We start from the raw sequence: 9765 nt of genomic DNA on the forward strand, positions 1-9765 counted from the left end.
AAAGGAGAAATAAAGCTGTCTTTGCTCGCAGATAACATGATTGTTTATGTTGACAATCTCAAAGAATTGACAAAAAAAACCTCCTGAACTATTATGTCAAGGGATTATAGCAAGGTTTCAGGATTCAAAGTTAATATACAAAAGTCAATTGCTCTCCTATATACCAGCGATGAACAACTGGAATTCGAAATTAAAAACACAATACCATTTACATTAGCACCAAAAAATCAGATACTTAGGTATAAATCTAACCAAAAAAATATAAGATCTGTATGATGAAAACTACAACTCTGATGAAAAAAATCAAAGATCTAAATAAATGGAGAGATAGTCTACGTTCATGAATAGGAATACTCAGTATTATTAAGATACCAGTTTTTCCAACTTCGCCTACAGATTCAATGCAATCCCCATTAAAACCTGAGCAAGTTACTTGTGGATATCAACAAACTGATTCTAAAGTGTATATGGAAAGGCAAAAGATCCAGAATATCCAACACAACAATGAATAAGAAGAACAAAGTCAGAGGTTTGACACTACCTGACTTCAAGACTTACTATAAAGCTACAGTAATCAAGACACTGTGATATTGGCAAAATAATAAGCAACTAGATGAATGGAACAGAACAGAGAACCTCCAAAATGGGCCCACATAAATACAGTTAACTGTTCTTTGACAAAGGAGCAAAGGCAATTCAATGGAAAAAGGATAACCTTTTCAACAAATGGTGCTGGAACAACTGGACGTCCACAGGGAAAAAAGAGAATCCAGACACAGTCCTTACACTTTTCAGAAAAATTAACTCAGAATGGATCACAGACCTAAAGGTAAAATGCAAAACTAAAGTACTTCCAGAAGATAACATAGGAGAAAATTTAGGTCACCTTCGGTTTGGCAATGAGTTTTTAGATACGCACCAAAAGCAAGATCCCTAAATGAAAAACTTGATAAGTTGGACTTCATTAAAATTAAAAACTTCTGCTCTGTGAAAGACACTGTTAAGAGAATGAAAAGACAAGCCGCAGACTGGGAGAAAATATTTGCAAACACATATCTGATAAAGGACTTGTATCCAAACATACAAAGAACTCCTAAAGCTCAATAGTAAGAAAAAAAAATAGAATTTAAAAGATGGGCAAAAGATCTGAACACACTTCACCGAAGAAAATATACAGATAGCAAATATGGGTATAAAAAGATGCTCAACGTCATGTCATTAGGGAATTGCAAGTTAAAACAGTAATGAGATATCACTACATACCTATTAGAATAGCTGAAGTCCAAAAAATTGACATCACCAAATTCTGGTGGGGATATGGAATTATAGGAATTCTCATTCACTGCTGGTGGCAATGTAAAAATGGTACAGCCACTTTGGAAGACAGTCTGGCAGTTTCTTACAAAGCTAAACATAGTCTATCATAAAATCCAGCAATCATGCTCCTAGGTATTTACACAAATGAGCTGAAAACTCTGTCCACACAAAAACCTGCACACAGATGTTTATAGCAGCTTTATTCATACTTTTCTCAAACTGGAAGCAATCAGGAAGTCCCTCAACAGATGAACAGATAAACAAACGGTGGTACATCCATATAATGGAATGTTATTCAACAACAAAAAGAAATGGGCATCAAGCCATGAAAAGACACGGAGGAAACTCAAATGCATATTGTAAGTGAAAGAAGCCAGTCTGAAAAGGCAACATATTTTATAGTTCCAACTATATGACATTCTGAAAAAAGGCAAAATTATGGAGACAGTATAAAGATCAATGGTTGCCAGGAGTTCTTGTGGCTGGGGGAGGGGGAAGCAAGGGAGAAGAATAGATGGAACACGGAATTTTTAGGGCAGTGAAACTATTCTGCATGATACTGTAATGGTGGATACATGATGTCATGCATTTGTCAAAATCCATACAACTGTCAACAAACAGGGAACCCTAACATAAACTATGCACATTAGTTAATAATAATATAACAATGGTATATCAATTACAACAAATATACCACACTAAAGCAAGATGTTAATAAAAAGGGAACTCTGGGGCTTCCCTGGTGGCGCAGTGGTTGAGAATCCGCCTGCCGATGCAGGGGACACAGGTTCGTGCCCCGGTCTGGGAGGATCCCACATGCCGCGGAGCAGCTGGGCCCGTGAGCCATGGCCGCTGAGCCTGCGCATCCGGAGCCTGTGCTCCGCAACGGGAGAGGCCACAACAGTGAGAGGCCCGTGTACTGCAAAAAAAAAAGGGAACTCTCTGTGTGTGTGTGTGTGTGTGTGTGTGTGTGTATTGTCTGTTGAGGGCTATGTGTGGGAACTCTCTGTAGTATTGCTCAATATATCTATAAACCTAAACTTGTTCTAAAACAGAAAGTCTATTAATTTAAAAGAAAATCCCTATATGGGCAGATTATTATTACTCCTATTTTGGAGAGATTATTATCACCCTCATTTCAAGGAGGAATATTTTATTTACCCTCTTTTATAGAAGAAGACATTAAAGTTTAAGGAAGTAGCATGCGTCATTCAACGTCACACAACAGGCAGGCAAAGGGCAGGATCGAGCTTTGATTAGTGGACAGGTGGCCAGAAACCCCTCAGGGTGCCCAGAAGCTACCAGTACTTGGAACAGACACAGACATTTGAGCCCCTGCTCAGCTACCTCCCACCCACATCCCTGCATCAAGGCCCTTCTGGTGGATCAAAGCAGAGACCTGTAGCCTACATACTGAGACTGCTATGTGTGCAGTCATCACTGGGCTCTTCGTGCTTACCATCTATATGCAGGAAACCCAGGCAGCGTCTGCAAAAGTCTATCCTTGTCAGGTTGGTTCGGTACCAAGAGGTGAATTGATGTGCAGAACAGAAAGACAGCTTAGGGTGGAAATTAGACCTTTGCCCAGTTGGCATGGCACCAAATAGACTAGAAATATAGGATGTGGGTATAAATTGGTCCTGTCACCACCACTTATTCCAGCATGGTAAGCCCATGATTGAAAGGGACTTCCAATGGCATCAGGTCCAACGATAACCTCCCACCACTACCAGAACCGAATGGGCTCCAGTTCATGGAGAGGTGACATCTGCCATGGGAATTGCCAAGACCACCCCTGGATGGGAATCAGGAGTGGAATGGATGGCAGTTTCCCGAGTGCTGACTGTGAAGCTAATCTCAGACAAGTGGGAAATGCCTAGGACGACTGGCAAACCCCACCAACCTCTGACCTGGGGCAAGGAATGTTTGTGTTCCCCCGGAATTCATGTGTTGAAGCCCTAATCCCAAACTGATGGTATTTGGAGGTGAGGCCTTTGGGAGATAAGTAGGTCATGAGGGTAGAACCCTTATGAATGGGATTAGTACCCTTATAAGAAGAGACACAGAGAGATGATCTCTCTCCTCCACGTGAGGACACAGCAAGAAGATGGCCATCTGGAAACCAGGAAGCAGGGCCTCACCAGAGCCTGACGATACTGGCACCCTGGCCTCAGACTTCCCACCCTCCAGAACTGTGAGAAATAAATTTCTGTTGTTTAAGCCACCCAGTGTTTGCTATTTTTGTTATAGCAGTCTGAACTGACTAAGATGGGTGTTAAGATTCTTGCCAAGAGCCTGAGAGCCATCAGAGATGAAGGAAACATGTCCATCTGATGCCTGGTCAGAGAACCACAGGGCAGCCTGGAAGCAGGAAGAATCATGACCACAGACCCTTGGGCTATCCCAGGGAGGACCTTCTGGCTGGGGGAAGAAACAAACAACAGTCTGAGAACATGATAAAAGACTCTTCTTTGTCTATAAGAAGGTTTTTCACCCTGAATACCTATGTTTCAGCTCCCAGCCGGAGCCATTTATGAAGGCCTTTCTTCTACATAATCTTATTTAAACTCTCAACAGCCCTGGGAGGTGGGTGTATACATCCCCATTTGACAGATGAGGTAACTGAGGCTCAGAGAACTGAAATCACCTCATGCTCACAGTCACATGAAAATTAATGACCAGAACTCCTCCTCAGACCCTCTGACCCCACACCATACCTCTTCCACTACCCCGACATTGCCCAGCACATAGAAAGTGTACAGGAAAACTTGACAGAGTTTCACCAAAAGGAATGTTGTCCTTTAGCTCCACTTCTGCAGGGGTCCAGCAAAGGGCTGTCTTTTCCCACCATAACCCCAATAAGTGAGGGAAGGTGGCTTCATCCACCACCTTGGGTCATGGTTACCCACAGCAGAATGTCCCAGGCAAACCTGAGGCAGGGTCACTGAGAATGACCCTGGGCCAGAAGGAAGGAGGCTGTGTCTCCACTGTCTGGAGGACCTAAGGCCAGTGGACTTGGCCTTTGAAGGAGAGGTCAGACCTATGGCTTATAGCCTTGGCTCTGCCACAGGCTGGCTCCATGATAAGGATAAGGATCAAGAGCCTTAAAATAGCCATACCTTTGACCCAATATTCCATTTCTGAATTATGGATCAGATAGTGAGGTTATGGACTACAACTCATAAATGCTTTCCTAGTAATTGAAATTTACATCTATAAAGATTTTGAGATAACAGGAAAATTTATATTCCAATCTTAAGTATAAAATGGAATACATAATTGCCCACTAAGTATAACCCCAACTATGTAAAATAAAATGTGAAGAAAAAAAGACCAGAAAGAGACACACCATGATATTAGCATTAAATAAATAGAAAAGAAAATGACTTCTGTCTACATGTTATTTCCAACTTTTCTGCTTTATTGCTTCTGTAAAGGAAAATATAAAATCAACTTTATTTTTTTTTAACATCTTTATTGAGGTATAATTGTTTTACAATGGTGTGTTAGTTTCTGCTGTATAACAAAGTGAATCAGCTATACGTATACATATATCCCCATATCCCCTCCCTCTTGTGTCTCCCTCCCTCCCTCCCTATCCCACCCCTCCAGGTGGACACAAAGCACCGAGCTGATCTCCCTGTGCTATGCGGCTGCTTCCCACGAGCTATCTATTTTACATTTGGTAGTGTATATATGTCCATGCCACTCTCTCACTTCGTCTCAGCTTACCCTTCCCCCTCTCCACTTTATTTTTAAAACAAAATATAATGGGTTAGAAGATTCAGTGTCATAAAGATGTCCATTCTCCTCAAATTGATGTGGAAACTCAATGAAATCACAATAAAAGTCTCAGCAGACTTTTTGTGTGTATATATATATATATGTGTGTGAAAAGCGACAAGCTGATTCTAAAACTAGTTAGGATGTAAAGAACCGAGAATAGCCAAGTCAAATGTGAAGAAGAACAAGCTAGAGGACTTCATACCATGTGCTATAGACTAAATGTTTGTGTTCCCCCCAAATTCACATGTTGAAATCCTAACCCCCAATGTGATGATATTAAGAGGTGGGACCTTTGGGGGGTGATTAGGTCAAGAGAGTGGAGCCCTCGTGGATGGGATTAGTGCCCCTATGAAGGCGACCCCAGGGAGCTCTCTCATCCCTTCGGCCAGGAGAGGACACAGTGAGAACACAGCCGTCTGTGAACCAGGAAGTGGGCTCTCACCAGACACTGAATCTGCCAGCACCTTGATCTTGGACTTCCCAGCCTCCAGCACTGTGAGAAATTTCTGTTGCTTATAAGCCATCCGGTCTACGGTATTTTTATTAAAGTAGGCTGAAAGGGCTAAGACACTACTTACACTACATACCACGACTGCTGTGAGAGCTAGAGCAATTAAGACAGGGTGGTACTGGTGCCAGTATAGACGGACCAATACAATAGCCTAGAGAGTCCAGGAACAGACCCACACATGCGGTACTTGATCTACAATAAAGCTGACCCTTCAGTGTGGTGGGGAAAGGGAGGGCTTTTCAATAAATGGATCAACTGGGTATCCCTATGAGGAAGAATATCTTGACCCCACTGAAACACCATGCACACAATTATTCCAAATAAAGTATAGATCTAAATATGAACGATAAAATGACAAAGCTTCTAAACGTAAGAGAATATCTTCATGACCTTTGGGCTGGCAAAACTTTCTTGAACAAGGCACAGAAAGCACTGACCATAAAGGAAAAAGACTGATAAATCTGGGTACATTAAGATTAAGAACTTCTGTTGATCAAAAGGTACCACTATGAGAGTGGAAAGATAAGCTAAGGAGTGGGGGAAATCTTTGCAATACGTATATCTGACAAAGCACTCACATGCAAAGCATGTAAAGCGCTCTACAAATCAACAAGAAAAGGACAATATCTCAATATAAAAGTGGGCAGAAGAAATGGACAAATCCTTCACCACAGAGGCTCTCCAATGGCCAGATTAAAGTCGCATGTTGTTTCAAGCCCATATTAATAGCTAAAATGAAAAGACTGACAAAGTGTTGGCAAGGATGTGGAGCAACTGGAACACTCATTCTCTGCTGGTGGAGCATAAACATGTACACCCACCTTGTTAAACTGTTTGGCAAAACCTACTAAAGTGAATATACACAGCGTGCCCTCTTTATCTGCAGGTTCCACATCTGCAGATTCAACCAGCACTGGATCAGTTCGTGTACCGTGTTTATGATCAGCAGTTGGTTGAATTCAAGGATGTGGAACCCGAGACGAAGGGCCTACTATGGGACCTGAGCATCCACACAGTTGAGTATCTATGGAGGGTCCTGAAACCAATCCCCCTCGGATACCGAGAGACGACCGTACATACTCCATGACCCAGTCACCTCATCTGTAGGTATAAACCCAAAAGAAATGAGTGGCCATGTGCCCCAAAAAGCATACACAAGAATGTTCTTGGCAGCATTAACAGCCCAAAACTAAAAAGAACCCACACATCCATTAACAGTAGAATAGATGGATAATCTGCGGTACAGTCATACAATGAATTCTACTCAGCAATGAGAAATGAGCAGTCTATGAATACACATAACAATGCATAACTCTCACATAGAGGAGCTTAAGAAAAAGAAGCCAAACACAAAACAACTGCATGCTCTGCTGACTGCACTTATGTAAAGTACAAAAACAGGCAAAACTAATCTATGTTGATAGAAATCAGGATAGTGACTGCCTTTGAGGGATGGTTAGAGAATGGAATGGGGCACATGGGGGAGGGGGTGTCCTGGGGGTGCAGGTGATGTCCTTGACCTGGGTGCCGGGTGTTCAGGAGAGAAAGCTACTCTCACCTGGCCTTCCTCCCCATTCTCCTCCTCATCCTTGAGCCAGAGCCTTCTCCCTGGGCAGCCTCTCCTTCTGGAACATTCCAACTCCAGACTTCACATCACGATTCTTGGACACCTTCCTCCAGCTGAAGGCCACCTCAAACACTCCTGTGACACTCACGACCCTCAGCAGTGCCCTCACCTTGTCCCCAATCCTGGTCCTTCCACACCCCAACCCCCCCTCCCATTTCCTGAACTTCCCAGCCCAGCACTGCCCCACTGCCCTCCATCTCTGCCATCATCTTCTTTAAAGCCTCTCAGTGGTCTCCTAGCCTCTCCCTGCCTCCTCCCAAACACCTCCCGCACATCAAGAGAAGTGTCTCCTTCTTCCCGTCCCTCAAACTCGTCCGTGCATCTGCTTGGTGCTCCCTCCTCCCCTACCCGTGCCTGACCACCTCCCCAGTCAACCCTTCCCCTCCTTCAGACTCAGCTTAGTATCATTTCATCAGATGAGCCTTTCTCCATCCCCATTACACTCACCCAGAGCTGCCGGCCCTTCTCCCCCAGTGACCTCCAGAGCACTTGTTATCACCTGATGTTCATGCATCTTCCCACTAAGCTCCATGAATGAGGAGAGGAACTGTGTTGTGCCTCTGTCTGACACAAAGGAGGTGCTTGGGAAGGACTTTAGAATGGTGGGATGAATGGACGGATGAATGAACTACATGGCTGTGTCCACAGTTATCACTGTCTCCTCAACCATGTGACCCTCATGGAGCCTCCCCCTTTGCCAAACTACCTTCTAGGAAAGGCACGTTTTGGCTCATCTCCTGACTGTGTCTATTTCACTCCCACAAAACCAGGCATCTCAGGACAGAATCCACCAGGCTTGCCATGGTCTGGAATTGACCTTCATTACTCAGGACCATTTTGATTACAAGTGACAGGAACTAGCATGAAAGGGAGAGATTATTGACTCACACACACACACACACACACACACACACACACACACACACGAGTCTGCTTTGGCTTCAGGCAAGGCTGGCTGCAGACCATCAGTCATCACATCAGGCTTCTGTCTCCTCCCCATCTCTGAGCCAGCCTAACCCTCAGGTGAACAGTCCCTCCCCTCATGAAGGCAGAATGGCCACCAGCAGCTCCAGGCTGGCCTTTTACCCTCTCGCTAACCCCAGCAGAAAGAAGGTCTCTTTCCCAATGATTCCAACAAAAGTCCCAGATCTTGGTTTCACTGGCCAAGTTTGGGTCTATCCCTTAACCAGTCTCTGTGGTCCAAGGGATGAAATGCTCTGATTGGCCAGGCCTGGTCATGTGCCCACTTCCTGGAGATGTAGACCCAGCGTGTTGGCGAGAGCCCCGCTTTTTATGAGTTATAACAATGGCAGTGACCGTTTATTCCAGGCTTTGAATGGTCCAGACCTTTCACTCAGTCCTACATCTGTGTTCCCATTTCATCTTTAGAAGGATCCTGCAAGGACAAGATTATGATCTCCATCTTAGAGACAAAGAAATGGAGCCCTGGGCAGGAAGTGACTTTCTCAAGGTCAGTGGGGGGAGCAGGCTAAGGACCTGGCTCCCAAGTCCACAGCTTTAGCCAGGCCAGCTTCTCCCTGTCTCCATGATCTCACCCTCCACTCTCCCAATCCCCAGCCCCGCCCACTAGTCTCTGCTGTGCCCAGGACTCAGCACATCCCAGACACCAGGAGAGCCTACAGGAGATGAGACAGGGCATGCCCTGCATCCCTCCATCTGCCCATATACCCATCATGTCTCCTGCCCAGACAAGCAGGATGGAGATGGACAGGAACGGTCACCATGGCTAAGCCTTGGCGACTTCCCCACTCTAGTGCTCCTGCCCCTCGCCTGTCCACCCCGCCCCAGGACCTGCTGCCAAGCCTGGGGAAGGGGGTGGCGGTGAGCCCTGACTGGGCAGCTGAGGGGTTCCCAGCCTCCCCAGTCCGAAGGAGGCCAGCCCCCTTGGAAGGGCAGGTCCTCCCATGGCTCCCATAGAAGAGTGGAGACGAGGAATTGAGCCCAATGGCAATCGAAGGACAAGACAGGGATAAATATCACATTTGGATTAGGTTCATGTCTTAAATGTATTTGCCCTTTGCAAATCCTTAGTCAAACTAAGATATACCCCAGTCCCTTTTTCACATCTTTCCTTGAATCAAGTCCCAGAAATGAGGTTCTAGTTCAAACCACACATGTGGATCTACCCTTTAGGAATAATAATAACAACAGCAGCTCTTGTATTGCATCAGCTCCACGCCAGGCGCTGTTCTAAGCACTTCACAAATTATAACTCAGTTCTTCCTCTCAATAATTCTATGAGGTAAACATTATTCTATCCCCATTTTACAGGTAAGGAAACTGAGACACACGAGGGAAAATATAAAGCCACTCTTTGACTTCTTTGGTGATTTACGTTAGCTCGGCCTCTGACTGCTGAGAAGCCTGCATGACGGAGCCCAACACGCTTGGCCCGCTTGGCTGACTTCAATGGGTTTTGCTGCATCTTCATCTTTAATTGTCTACTTTCATTATGTTCTATTTCGCAAGCAATCCCAGAAGCTTTTGGAAATAGGTATAGGTA

This window comes from Grampus griseus (assembly GCF_964374135.1).
Source record: "Grampus griseus genome assembly, chromosome: 1".
NCBI lineage: Eukaryota > Metazoa > Chordata > Mammalia > Artiodactyla > Delphinidae > Grampus > Grampus griseus.